Below are 13,952 nucleotides of genomic sequence, written 5' to 3'. Positions count from 1 at the left end.
AAAACTAGCCCACCAAGTATATAAAAACTAAAAAGTATTTATATAAATGGCTTCAATTATTGTCAACCGAAATTAGTCGAAGTGTTTGTTGTTCCTTTATACATTATTAAATTTTATTAAAAGTTCACTAATTAATAAGTTAAGTATTACTAATTCTAAATGTCTATAGTTTCACTAGGAGGATGTATCTATATAAATCCTTCAGATTAAATAAAATTTGTAAGTCCTCTCTGATTTTTGTTGACTTTTTATCTAAAGCTGGTATTGCACTATTTCTCATTCTTACAGAATTTATGGTCTTTTTATTCATCGTTCAAAGTTTTAACTCACTTTTCTGAAGTATGTCGGTTTCTTGTTAATAGAGTTTTTTCTGCTTTTAAGAGTTTTGGTTTATTGATGAATTTATTTTTTTATTTAAATGTTTAATTTTGTGTTAGCTGTCGGGCAACCAATTTTTAATCATTTTTGTTAGATAAGATAAGAAAGAACGAACATCATACTGAGCGGTTTTTCTAAATTCACACAGAGTTGCTGATGCTTATCCTTGATTATATTTGTATATATAATAGATACCTAGTAATAATTTTCAGTTTTTAGCTCGCAATAGATTTTTTCCAAACGGAGTTTCTTTTATAATAACAAAAAATATTAAATACATATTTAAAATATTCATTCTTCTTTCAATTAAAATGTTAATATCTGAAATAATTCATTTAAAAAAACATTGATCATTTTTTTAACTATAATTATCAGTTATACCATTGATTCTGAGCTTCAAATTTGGCAGCATACGATCATTGGTACTTGCAATCATTGGTACTTGCAGCCTCAGAAAGTATTAACGAATAAATAAATATAAGAAATATATCAAAAAATAAGAGCTATAAAGCATATTTCGCAATATTCGAACCAAAACCTCTACTAATTAAAAATAATAAAATTTTGTTGTTGCTATTTACTACTAATAAAACCTCCGTATTCAAATTCTTTCATAATTTCTTTCGTCATATATTACTTTAAAAATCAAAAATATTAAATATGTGTTAATGCTTAGTATATGAAATAATGTAATTAATTTAAATTTTGCAGTAATTTAAATTATCCTTACTAAATGCATGGAGGGATTTCGTTAATAACTAAAGTGAATGAATCGTAAAATATGTTTAATTGCTAAAATTTTTCACTTAAACGTACATGTGGTTTATATTTTATATGAGGTCAATACGCAACAAAAGATGAAAACCCCGTGAACAATGATAACTTTAGAGACCACAAGCCAATGAAACCATTTACAGACGCATTGATTTTGTGTCCATAATTAAGCGGTTAAATTTTATTATGGCAGACCAAAATTGTAACTGTGTTTATTGAGATTGACCAAAATCATATAGTTTATGTAATGTTCAAACTGTTCCAAATATTCCAAAACGAACAATAAAAAGATAAGATTTGATTAGTAGGTTGATTTCAGTGACTGGTCGGCTGATACGTCTATAAATAGACTAGATTCATCCAGTTAAATTTATATAGTGTAACAAATCTTTTATTCTTACTAATGCTTTATCTGATAACATAGACTGTCAAGAAAGAACTTTCCAAAAAATCTGTTCCATGTCGTAGTGTACAATCAAAACGGATATATATGTAACTTACTTATCTAAAGAGATATATACCGTTGATTTTTGTCCTTCCTGCGGACATACCCTTTGAGATACACTGGTATATCCCAAAGAATTTTATTGTATATTGTATATTTCTATAGTGATTTGAAATTTCTCTTCCTCTCTCCCTCTCTCTCTCTCTCTCTCTCACGTTGACGTCATCAGAACTTATTCAGGAATGTACACGGTATCAGTTAACAAAACGACTTAGCCCTTTAATGAGTTCCTGAGAATTCTTCTAAACAGTTATTCTGTCCTGACCTCGCTAACAACAGTTTATGTCAACTTTATTTGAAGAAAAATACATTATGGAAGATTTTTTATAGTTTCTCTCGTCTTCTGAAGTTTCTTACCTAAAGTAAAGACCAACTAATTTACATATAAATATTTTTCCAAGCGAAGCATATTTTTATTATGTATTTGACACACATTCTACATAACATTTGTTTCGAAGTTTCAATGGAGGAGGAAATTGTATTTGAAATTCATAATTTAAATCGAAAGAAAATAAATAAAAGTGCTTAAATCGAAACAATCTTATAAGTTTAATAAAAGTCAAATTTCCTTAAGACTCTTAAGAACAATCAAGAATAAAGCAATTTTTGGAGAGCAGTTGTTGTTGCTTCTCATGAAGAACTACTATGGATCGATCCCCTGCTTAAAACATGTTTTCGTTGTTACACAGGAATACCCCCAGCCGGAAGCGGTAGATGACATTGTAGTTTGTAGTTTGATTGCAATAACACATCCTTCAAATACAATAAATTCGAAAATTTATTGCTTCTTAAGGTTTTCATATTTATGACTCGATTTTTGGCTCTGGCTTGCTTTCACCCATGCATACAGAAGTTTTCGCATTTTTCGGTGACTGTGGTCCAACGTGTAGGAAATGTGAGCTGTGTAGGTAAACGTAAAGTGAAAGCTGTGGGTAATATTTTTATATCCGTTTCAGCTCATGAAATATTGTAAGTCCTGCGTTTCTTTTGGTTGTTGAGCATAAATATTATTGAAGCGTTTTCGGTATAATAAAATCGTAAACTGATGAAAATATAAGTGTTTGATTTAAAATATTTTAAAATCAGTTTACATAAAATTTATTGTTGAATGGAAATCCTTTCATTTCCTTTAAGTGTGCTTGCAATTTGGTAAGAATAAGTTATGGTAATATAATATGTACTTTTGATAAGTACAATTCAATACTTTACTGTTAATACAATGTTGTCGAAATTTAAGTGATATTAAGCACTTTCGAAGGCACTTATACAACAACAAACTTATTACAGCTAGACCTAGGGAGGGTTATACATTTCTATGTAGTAATACTTTTAGTTTTCATAACAACAAAGGAGTATTTAGACATAGGATTTGCAACTTGTCTGTAATTATAACTTAAATTGCTTATTCCTATCAATTATTTATTCACAATGCTCAGCATATGCTTACTGTCTGTATAGGAACGTGAAATGTGCAATGCCTTCGGCCAAAATAATTTGTTTACAAGCCCTAATTTCTTTCTTGGCAATAATTCCTCCGGGCGTAATTAGTAAAAACATGAATTTAAGTGGTAATTTAGCACTAATTTCTTTACCTTATCGCGCACAGCCTAATAGGCAATACGATAAATTTCTCTGAAGTATGCTCAGGCACAGCAACAGTTCGGAATTAAGCGCAGGCATAAGCCAATTAACCGAGACGATTGGGAAAAGCATGAGAATCTGGCAGAAAAAGATTTCATTGCCTTCTTTATTTTAAAAGTTAAACAAGAAAATACATTTTAACGCTTTAAATTTAAATAGGTGAAATTTCACGTAATTCGTGCAAGGACGTCTTAAGACTTCTTCTACAGTCTTTGCAAAGCCTTAAGAAATTATGCATCATTGCCTGATAGCGCTAACATGCCTTTTACATGCGAATATCCATAAATCACTCCACATGAATACGAAAAGGCAGCGTATATATATAAAAAATTCATCAGTTGATATCGTCCTTGCTGCTCCAACAGTCATTTTGATGTCCCTTATGGTGTGGCAGTAAAGTTTACGTTTCTCCAATTTTTGTACTATTTTTCTACTTTAAATATGCAATACGAGGAAGCGAGCAATGTTTTCCTCTTATATTCTTTGTAAGGCAAGAAGAGCGCTGTGATGTTAAAACCCTGCTGCGACTGCCAAGAAGGTGAAGGTGAAAAGCCATAAAAATTGGTGTCGTCGATATGTCGTTGTAATCGATGATTGGAGCAACTATTTGCTTTGCAGTGATTGCAATAAAAATGTCAAGAAATCCAAGTTCAAAACGTTCTCGGTCGTGAGCTGGATTTTTATTATGCTGGTATAGATAAGCTCTCTATTATTAAAATTTTTTTCCAATAGTTTCAGTTTTGTAATTCCATTTAGATATGCAGTTTGATTTGATTTGGATGTAATGAAAATGCAAATTAAATTTATATGGTGTGAGCAATATGGAGACTTCGTTTTGAGGAGAATATTCATGGATTAATAAGCCAAAATGGAAAGTTAAAGGAATTTTTTGAAACAAAAGTTCATAAAAAATATGAGACATTTAATAATAAATTAATGCATTATTTTAATTATTGTCAATTAATTGTATCAAGTAGCTTTTTAATTGCATAAAGATATTTTCTAGATATCAAGAAATAAAGAAAAATTAAATTAAATGGAATTAAAAATTGAGTTTTAATATATGACAGAAAATCATCCCTGTTTAAATATCGTCAGCTCAAGAACTTATTACTAATAATCCATTGTACTCATACTAATGTAAACTACAATCGATAAACAGATGATCATTATAAAACTGAGTGCAGTTACAGTTTAAATTCGTAAATGTATATAAGCTAATATTCACAGTATCAAATAAGTGAACTTAAACGTCTTTCAACTATCACTGTAATGTCACGTTGTATCACATCTCTTCCTGATACACTGCAATATGCCAAATGATATTTTGTGCAATAGAGACTAAGATGATGTCCACAGTTTATAATATTTGCAGTATTTTTGTTGGGATTCTTACTGAAGGACATTATTTTTACTTAAATGAATTCCATTGAATTCAGAATTCTAAGGATGGTTCTTCTTCCCTAGAAGGGCCTTAATTATATTAATTAGACCTTAATTATATTGAAATTCGGCAAGTTTGAGCAATATTTATATCTAAATAGTCCATCATCGGTCCAATGACTATAGTCTCTTTATCCTTACCTATTGAAAATAGTTGTCATCTAAATGAATACAGCGGTGAACAAGTTCAGTAAGTTCGTTTAAATACCGTTTAATACCCGTCACTCGAAATTACCTTCAGTGTGTTAGTCGAACGTTTTAGAAGGTTGGGATGTTATTGGAATATCTAGAAGCCGCTTAGAATTAAAATGGTGAGTATGGTGAATGATCGGCAAGAACAACACATTTTTTTTATTAAGAATTTAGATATCATGATGGCTTTGTACAATGATACTTTATTGAGCAATAAGAATCCAATATATGGATTTAGATATTCCTATTGAACTGGTAAAGTCTTGACCCACAATCGTTATAAAATTTTCAGACAATATTTGGCGGTCAGCATCTGCTCTTCTATATAAAATTCACTGTGAACAATTATATTTGATCGAAAAATCGAATCGAAGAAAATTATATTTAGAACTGTCTTGATTTTTCTCTTCTGAAAGTATAATTTTCTAACTTTTGGTTCTTTTGCTGAGTTCGACGGCATTTTCTGACGTTTTGGTTTCCTTCGTACTGCAAATATCACTTTCAACATCAGTTGAAATTGCTGACATATTTAATCAATTTTGTCGGGATTACAACGAAAACTCAAGCGGATACGATCAAAGTTTGTTAGAAATCAGATAAAGTGAATACCAGTCACTATCATTTATTCACAGATATCACTGCGGTAAGGATTTATATAGAAGCAGCCTCTTTCCCTCTGCATATTTTTCATGGGAAGACAAGTAATACTATTGAAAAAGATTTCTAAACTTAATAATACATTGTTTGTGCCTTATAAGAATTTAAGTTTAATAAAATTTTTTTGAAAAAAGGTTTATCAGTTTATCAGTATCACTTGTTTAATATACATGTTTAATTAATCTATTTCAGTAACATAAGGCAAAAATTCTAATTAAATCATTTAAATTAAAAGCAAATCTCATCTACGATATTGTTATCCTGCCATGTACCGAGCAAACTAAACAAACTCAAACAAATCGAACGCATTCATAGTTCTGAAAATCGAATGGAGCTCAACTGACGAAACACCATTTCTGCTTGCATGTCCACAACAGTTTCCCTTGGGGACTTTCGCTCGCCAAAAATTTAGCACCAATGACGAAATCAGTTAAAAGTGGGACGAAACTGGGAAAAAATTGTTATTTCCTTTTTATTTTTGGAAAATTGTGCATAAAAACAATTGGAATTGAATTTGGTTCGGCTTGGCTTGGTTTGGTTTGGTTCGCCTTGGTGCAGTAGTTCAATTTAAATATCAGAGGAATTTGTCGGGTGTCCTTTTCGATTGACGTACAAATTGAGTCACTGATTTCATTTTCAATTTCAATTTCACTTTGTCGTCTGAATTTTTTTTATATTGGTTGTTATGTCGAAAGATACATTTAAGCAGAGAGATAAAGCGAAGGGCTTGTACTTCGGGACTGCGATATCACTTTTGTAATACTTTCATGCAATTAACATTTAAGTTTTTATATGTGAGTGTTTACATGTAATAAGTAAGTAGAACATTAAGTATAAATATCCTTAAATAATAAAACATTATAAAATTTAATAAAACTGTACTTCATCTAAGTTTTTTGTTGTTTTTTTTTTTATTTTTATATTTTTCTAATCTAAAAATGAAATATTTAGCGTGCCATATTAAGATTCCGATTTGTTATCAAAAACTCAACGACCGCTAATTGTTATCGAAAAATATAAAATATAACCCAGTTTCAGAGTTTTAAAGGAAATAGCTCATGAAATTTAATATCCTTGCTCGAAACTCAGCAATCCCAATATCGGAATAACTGGCACAAACTATCAGCGGGCTTAATTTATATGGCTTAGATTGTGCAGTAGAATTTCATAATTTGCAACTAAAATGTGCAGCGCCCATTCACATAGCCGCACATCAACGCACACACATACGCGGATCTCCTCGAATAAGGACTCGAGTGTTTGGCTATTGGTATGCCGTGCATGCACTTTCCATGCCGCGTACGCGTTCTGGGGTCATAGTGCCAGAGTACGTTTTCATTTCCTGCTTTTTTAAATCTCAAAAGAGCGGAAATTGTTTATAGCTTCGTGTGCTCCTAAACATTGATTCATGGCTGCGGGCATATTTTGATTCTGGCACTTTATATTTTCAGTTTATTCTGTCGATGTTTCTCCATTTTTAATGCTGCTTTTTTGCAAATCGAAATGACTACATTCGATTGCGTATTTATGCAGCCTTAAATGTGATTATTTTATGATGACGTCGATGATAAACGCTTGTCAACTTGCCAGCAATTTAGTGGTGAAAGGTTTTGTGTACATTCAGTTTATAATGAGATTTCCATTAAAACAACAAATCATTCAAACGAGGTCGTTACTGCAGATATTCGAATTTGATTGATTTGCAATTGAAATTAATGTTGCAGCTTAAACTGTGTCAGGAGTGCGTCCTCACGTTGCGATTTCAATTAATATTGCGCAAAATGTTGTACACATTGTACCATAGTTGAACTTAAAACCATATTTTAAAAAGAAACTATCTATGAACTTTCTAATTTTTTTATTTGAAAATAAAGTCTTTGATATGAGCTAGTATTGAATGGTGCATATATGTAGCCATTACAAGTTTCATGAAAATCACTTAATAATTTCAATCTTACTTTAATATGGCAGTATAAGTACACACTGGCACAAACTTGGGTAGATTTGTTGACTCTATGGTATATGAAATGTACTTCTATGCAGGTTATACTGACTTATTAAAAAAAAACCAATAAACGTATAAGTTCATATGTATTGATACAAAAGTGAATGTATCGTAAGAATGTATGATAATTCAGTTTACTTGATGATGAATTCTTTAGACTATATAGATTAGATTAGATTAGATTTTAAACGGGTTCAGAACTTATCACTACATCACTGCATTCTTTGAGGATTATTGTGACAATCCCACTTTAGTTTCATAGACGAGCAGTTAAAAATGCTTTAAAGAGAAGTTGCCTAATTCCGTTTAAGAGAATACCGAAGTCGAAGTCTGGTGAGAATATCATAGTGATACAGAATGTGTTCTGCTATTTCTTCTTCTTCGTAACGAAGTCTGCAGCTATTGTCTCTTGCAATACCTACGTTCAATAGATTCTTTTTCACCCAGCAATATATCCAGTGAGAAAGCCTTTTCTATTCAGCATTAGAAGCTCCTTTGTTCTGGCTTTTAATCGATTCGGCATGAATTCTTTAGCTTGTTTGCAGACAATTGCATTATTCTAATCAGTCTGAGCTGCTCTCCCAGCCATTCAATAATATTGAATTTAAACAATGAAGGATCCATGAAGGACCGCAGAATAGTTGTGGTCCCATATAACATGACTCCGCGGCATTCCTGGCTAATTTATCTCCTTTCATTCGCTAGACTATATAATGAGGATTAGGAAGTAGCAGCAAATATCAAACATCATTTGAACTAAATTAAAGAGATATTACTGTTAACACAAATACCAACTAGCAAAATTAGTGCAGGAGATGCTGTAGACAGCAATACATATCAAACGTCACTTACATTGAATTAAGGAGTGATCATTGTAAACACAAATATCAACTAACAAAATATTTTCAGTGGACAATGATTCCACGATGACTGTAACATAAATATCAGAAAAAACAGTAGAATATATACAACATCATTTGAAAACGTAGGATTATACGACAAATTAGGAATTATGAAAGTATCATGAGGATCGAAAACAGGCGAAAAACAAATGTTATAACTAATAAATAACACCGGCCCATTCGTCTATAGCAGAAGAGGACTAAAGAAAGAACTTGATAAAGTATAACATAAATTTACTCTAAGGCAAACTTTTTTTTCGTGGCATGAGTGACATGATCAGACAAGTGGATTCCTGTAGGACCTCGTTTAAATGATATGACATTCAAAATAATAGAAAGATCCAAAATCGGCACATGAACCAAATTGAACAAAATTTGCCTACTGTTTGGGATTTGAAATGCTGTAGACTGTCTAAAGTCACATCAGTTGTTAGATATTTCAATATTTTAGACTTTGGCTGATTATAATATATAATAATTAAGATTCTTAATAACATATGTATTTCATAATATTATATTTTTCTATACATAACAGCATATACTGTATACTGTATAAAATTTTCTTTCAAGTTAAACTTTTTGATTTGATAATATCAAATGTCAGACCCGCAGTTTATATTTCTATATTTATGTCACCATATTTTCTCTTTTTGAAGTACATTTTTTTTGTCGTTTGTCTGATGTGGGGACAAAGCAATGAATATTTAAAAATAACTAACAAAAACGTGCAGAATAGGAAAAAGTGCTTAAAATACTTTGCATATAAAATTGTATTTATATCAAGTCTACGTGCCTATTCAACAGGATATTAAGGAGCATAATTTACGCTTGGTGCGCTCCAGCGATGAGAATACCGGGGCGCACACATTCACACACATTCACACACATGGACTTACACGTGCAGGCAAATCGCAAACGGCAACATATTGAAAGGATAAAGGATACCCAGCTGTGCATTACTTAACTCATTTATTATCACATTTGGTGTAATTTTTCGTATGTAAAATCAACATAAAGCTCGACAATGTCATTAACACGACTGCAATGAGCGCAGGAACAGCAACGGGCGACATAAATATGAGACAGACGCGCTAAGACACTACTGTACCGCGTACCGTGTACCGGGTGGGTTAGCGAAGTTGTGGCAGCGGTAACAGACGGTAAATTAATGAATCGTTCATAATATGATATATTAGCCGTTTAGTGTTTAACGTGTGCGACGATGTCATTACGGCCAAGAATGAGTCTTTGCGCCAGCAGACTTTGACGTCATTAATTGATTTGATGCGAAGTTCCTTTGCCACAGATGAGTTTCGAAGACCTCTTATATTTCTACGAGTATTTTTATGATCACAGTGAAATGAAATAATATGACTGATTTTGATAACTAAAATTATCTAAATTATGTGGTTCATGAATATTTGGAATGTCTTCCATTCATCGCATTAAAAATTGTATGAAAATATTTTTTAATAGAGAGGATGTCAGTTGTAAATTTCTGCAATTAATATTGCTTTCGAAACCAGATGTACTTAGCACTTTTTTCACATTCATTTTATGACTTCAATTCATATTTTTAAAAAATTAATATTAAACAAAAAATAAAATAAAATTATTTCAACGGAAATATAGAATCCTTCCTTTAAAATATATATAGTCCATATCCTTTTCAAAGATACAAACAATCCATAGATGGAATTAATATAACATATGAAATGTTTAAGTCCCTTTAAGGCTCCAAATAACTGCAGTGTTCAAAGTCTATAGGTATATGATTGGATTTGAATTTTTATAAGTCGTTCATCATCATTATCATCATCACCGTTTCCTTTATGATCTTCAAGAGCATAGGATTATGTTTAAATATCTCAATTATTTGTGGTTTTGTAAAAGTCGCTTTATCTTGTATCAAAAGCATTCTGATTCTTTCGTCTCTTTCAACGCAGTACGGCGTTAGCTGACTTTTTCTGTTGCTCTGTGGACACATATCTTGATTATTAAGACTACCATATCATTTTGCTGCAAGGGATCGGTATTGCACATCGTGTTTTTGAGGATGTCTCGAATACATCTACTAACAAATGCTTGTATTTTCTATGCTTGTGGTTAAACAGATCTTGCCTGGCTAGAGAAGCACCAAAACCATGTTGTATATAAATGTCCGGAACTTTGCGCTAAGCATGATGCAGCTTCTGCAAATCTGAATCTGAAACTGACAAAGGTTTTTGCACAACAATCTATAACACTGCTACGGTAAGAAAGAAATTTATCTATTAATTCAGTTTAATCTATTTTTTGTTATTTATAAATTATGTAGTTAATGAAATTATATGTTAAAAATCAGATTAATCAACATTTATATGGTTATACGATTTAAACCTTCATACTAAGGGACTGGCAAATTAGTTATAAAACTTAGTATTTCACTAAATAAAGAAAATTAAATATTTGAAATTATTTTATATATTTTTCTCTTTTTTTAATGACAAAAATCCAACGTATTTAACCAAAGGATTGCAAATAATATGTAACAGGAATTAAAAATGTTTACCTGAAGAATGGAAACCTTGTGACAGTTACTACTAAGTTCTTGTTTATTTGCGTCGAAAATGCAATGAATTACTATGAATACCAGAATACTATGTCCTAGGAGTCCTGCTTAAAGTACTTACAATAACTTTTTCTTGGTTGTGTTGCATATTTCATAATTGTTAAAGAATTTTCCACAGAATTCTTGCAGAATTTTACAAAGTCCTAGACAAAAGTCAGCATTTAGGCGCTACTGAAGTGGTTGGTCATATTATTTTACGTAAAGGAAGAGAAATAAGATTAAAAAGAAGAATAACAAATAGTTAACTCTTAATGGTTAAGATTTATTTTTATGTTTTCTAGTGAGTGGAGAGCATCTCAACCATCTCATAGGAATAAATGGAGAAGATTTCCACAGCATTGAGGAAACTTCATTTTAGTAATCAGGCGAGAGAGATGTGAAGATATTGGCTTAATACCTAGCGAGCTAGGTTCATTTAAGCCAAATAGCAGGGGCTTAAATTAGGGAGATTGGGTGATGGTAAAGGGGGTGGGGTGAGACTAGCGACAAACTTTGTGAATAGTGGAACAAGTACTGGGGGGACTTGTAGCGCAAGGTTTGAATGAAGTCTTCAGGGAGAGTATTGGAGATGAAGAAATCAACACATAAAGAACAGAGATGGGGATGTGCTTTTTGTCAGGCTTGGTGCTATCCCGAAAAAGTTTCTGCTCAAGTAGGCGGATTCTTTCCATTTGGGTGAAAGAGATTGCAGACCAAATGGAGAAATTAATAGGGAAGGCGACCTTATTTATAATCATCTTAAATGTGCTAAATTAGGTGATAATACATTGAGGTGATTGTAGTTTTTGCTTATATCTTTAAGCTTTCTTCGTGATTCTTTTTTGTTGATAATTTTTTATGATATAATGCCGTAAATAATAGTCTCAATTATCGATTATAGTTTTTTGGTATTCTGATTTTTCTCACTCACCTATTTTTCCAGTTCCTTTGTGCCACCAACTGCAAAAGTGTAGATAAGAAAATTTAAAATGAAATTAAAACTAATTGAAAATTAGAGCTGAGCAAGTATCCTTGCGTGTCTCAAGGTGCACTATTTGAGCGTGTGAATGTGCGTGTCTATGTGTCCTGACACTTCCTTCGAAATGCGTCTTTTCTTCGGTTCGGCTGTGGCATTTCACCTAGGCCAATTCGTTGCTGTGGTAAGAATTACAAAGCCAATTCCATTTCAAGGCAAATAAATTGTTAACAGCAAACAGCCACGCAGTCAATGTCACTTAGAGATTTGCCATTTGCTGTGTCAACAGAATTTAATATTTGAGCAGAGTTTCGCCACGAGTATTTAATTCCTAATAAGAGTTCTACTTGGAAATTAATTTTCGCTAACATTTGCTTAATGTAATTAACATTTCTGCGCGTATTTTAGCGAATTTGCACGTTTAGCATTTTTGCATTTTTTCCCTAAAACTTCATTTGTTGCTACTTTGAAGATATTTTTATGTTCGGAATTTCTGCTCTTCCGCAGTTCCGTCGTCATAAAGTAGAAATCCTAGAATAGCCTTCCACTTTATTTATTGGTGATTAAAAGTTTTCGCTTACTAATTCATTTAAAAATAGATATTTTAAATTAAATTCCCTGCTATTAAAATAAATTAATTTATTTTTAAGCTTTTTCATTTTATAAATTCAACATTTTCTCTAAAAAAAATATAACATATTTTATACAGCATTAATGTATAATTTAGTTAAAAATTTTGAAATAAATATGCTTCTTCATAATTAACTACTCACAGAGCTAGAGGATTTTTTATTTAATTTTTTATTCCAATTTTGGAACGGTTATATTGAAAGGGTATGGAAAGAGAATAGAAGTTTTCTTGCTTACATTTTAGAAAAAAATATCTTAAGAAGGTAATTAATAGCTGCTGCTATATCAATTCTTGTATAAATTTTTTGCTTTCATATTGTTTTTTTATAATATAGTTCATAAAAATTCAAATTTTAATGGAAAAATCTGGAGTTACTGCTTAAAGAAGATGTTACAAGTCCATAATGATAGCGGATTATCGTAGATAATGATGACAACATACTTTACATTATAGGTAAGAGAGTATAAGGAAATTTAATCCCCCTTGCCAATATAATCGACAGATAATCTTCTACAAAAACACTAGTAAAATATGTGTTCTAATATAACTTTCATCCGACTCTCTCTGTCACAATCCTGAATACGGCACTGATTTGGATATATTATGTTTCATATACATAATATTATTTTGTATATTAATATATTTTCTGTAATTATATATAACAGGATTATCCAGACCAGATGCCGTCGCGGCCAATACAAATCACTGTACAGATTGGAGGGTCGCAGAAACAAATACATACGTTCATAGTTGTTTTGGAGAAAGGTAAAAATGTGGTTATAATGTTAAATTTAATTTCATTAATTTATCAATTTGAATTCATTTATTTGATATACCATAAAATTAAAATAATATGGTTTCACTAGTATAGTAGTCGCGGGCCGTACAAACATTAGCCGCAGGCCGTATGTGATCTTATTTACTGCTGTCCTTTTCTCCTAAGTGGAGTATAGGGCCTCCGCAGTAGTCGATCTCAAGCCCAGTTGCCAAAGGAGGAGTGAATGTGACCAACTAATCTGAATGGCTTTTGAACATCATAGCGTCTCAGGAAGTAGGTGAGGACAAACAACTCTTCAAGAACTCACTAAGAAAGCGGGTCACCATAGTCTTTGAACCCATCACTCATTCACTAATTTTTACATATACTCGTAACAAACATGAATCAAAACCACAGCGAAACCATATCTCCACGGCTAATACCCCTGCCACTGCAGCAGGAGCATGGGATGTGGAGGCGCCAAATTCACGTTTGAGTATC

Source organism: Teleopsis dalmanni, chromosome 1 (genome assembly GCF_002237135.1).
Source record: "Teleopsis dalmanni isolate 2A chromosome 1, ASM223713v2, whole genome shotgun sequence".
Classification (NCBI taxonomy): Eukaryota; Metazoa; Arthropoda; class Insecta; order Diptera; family Diopsidae; genus Teleopsis; species Teleopsis dalmanni.
The sequence above is the reverse complement of the archived record's forward strand: the minus strand, read 5'-3'. Positions refer to the sequence as shown.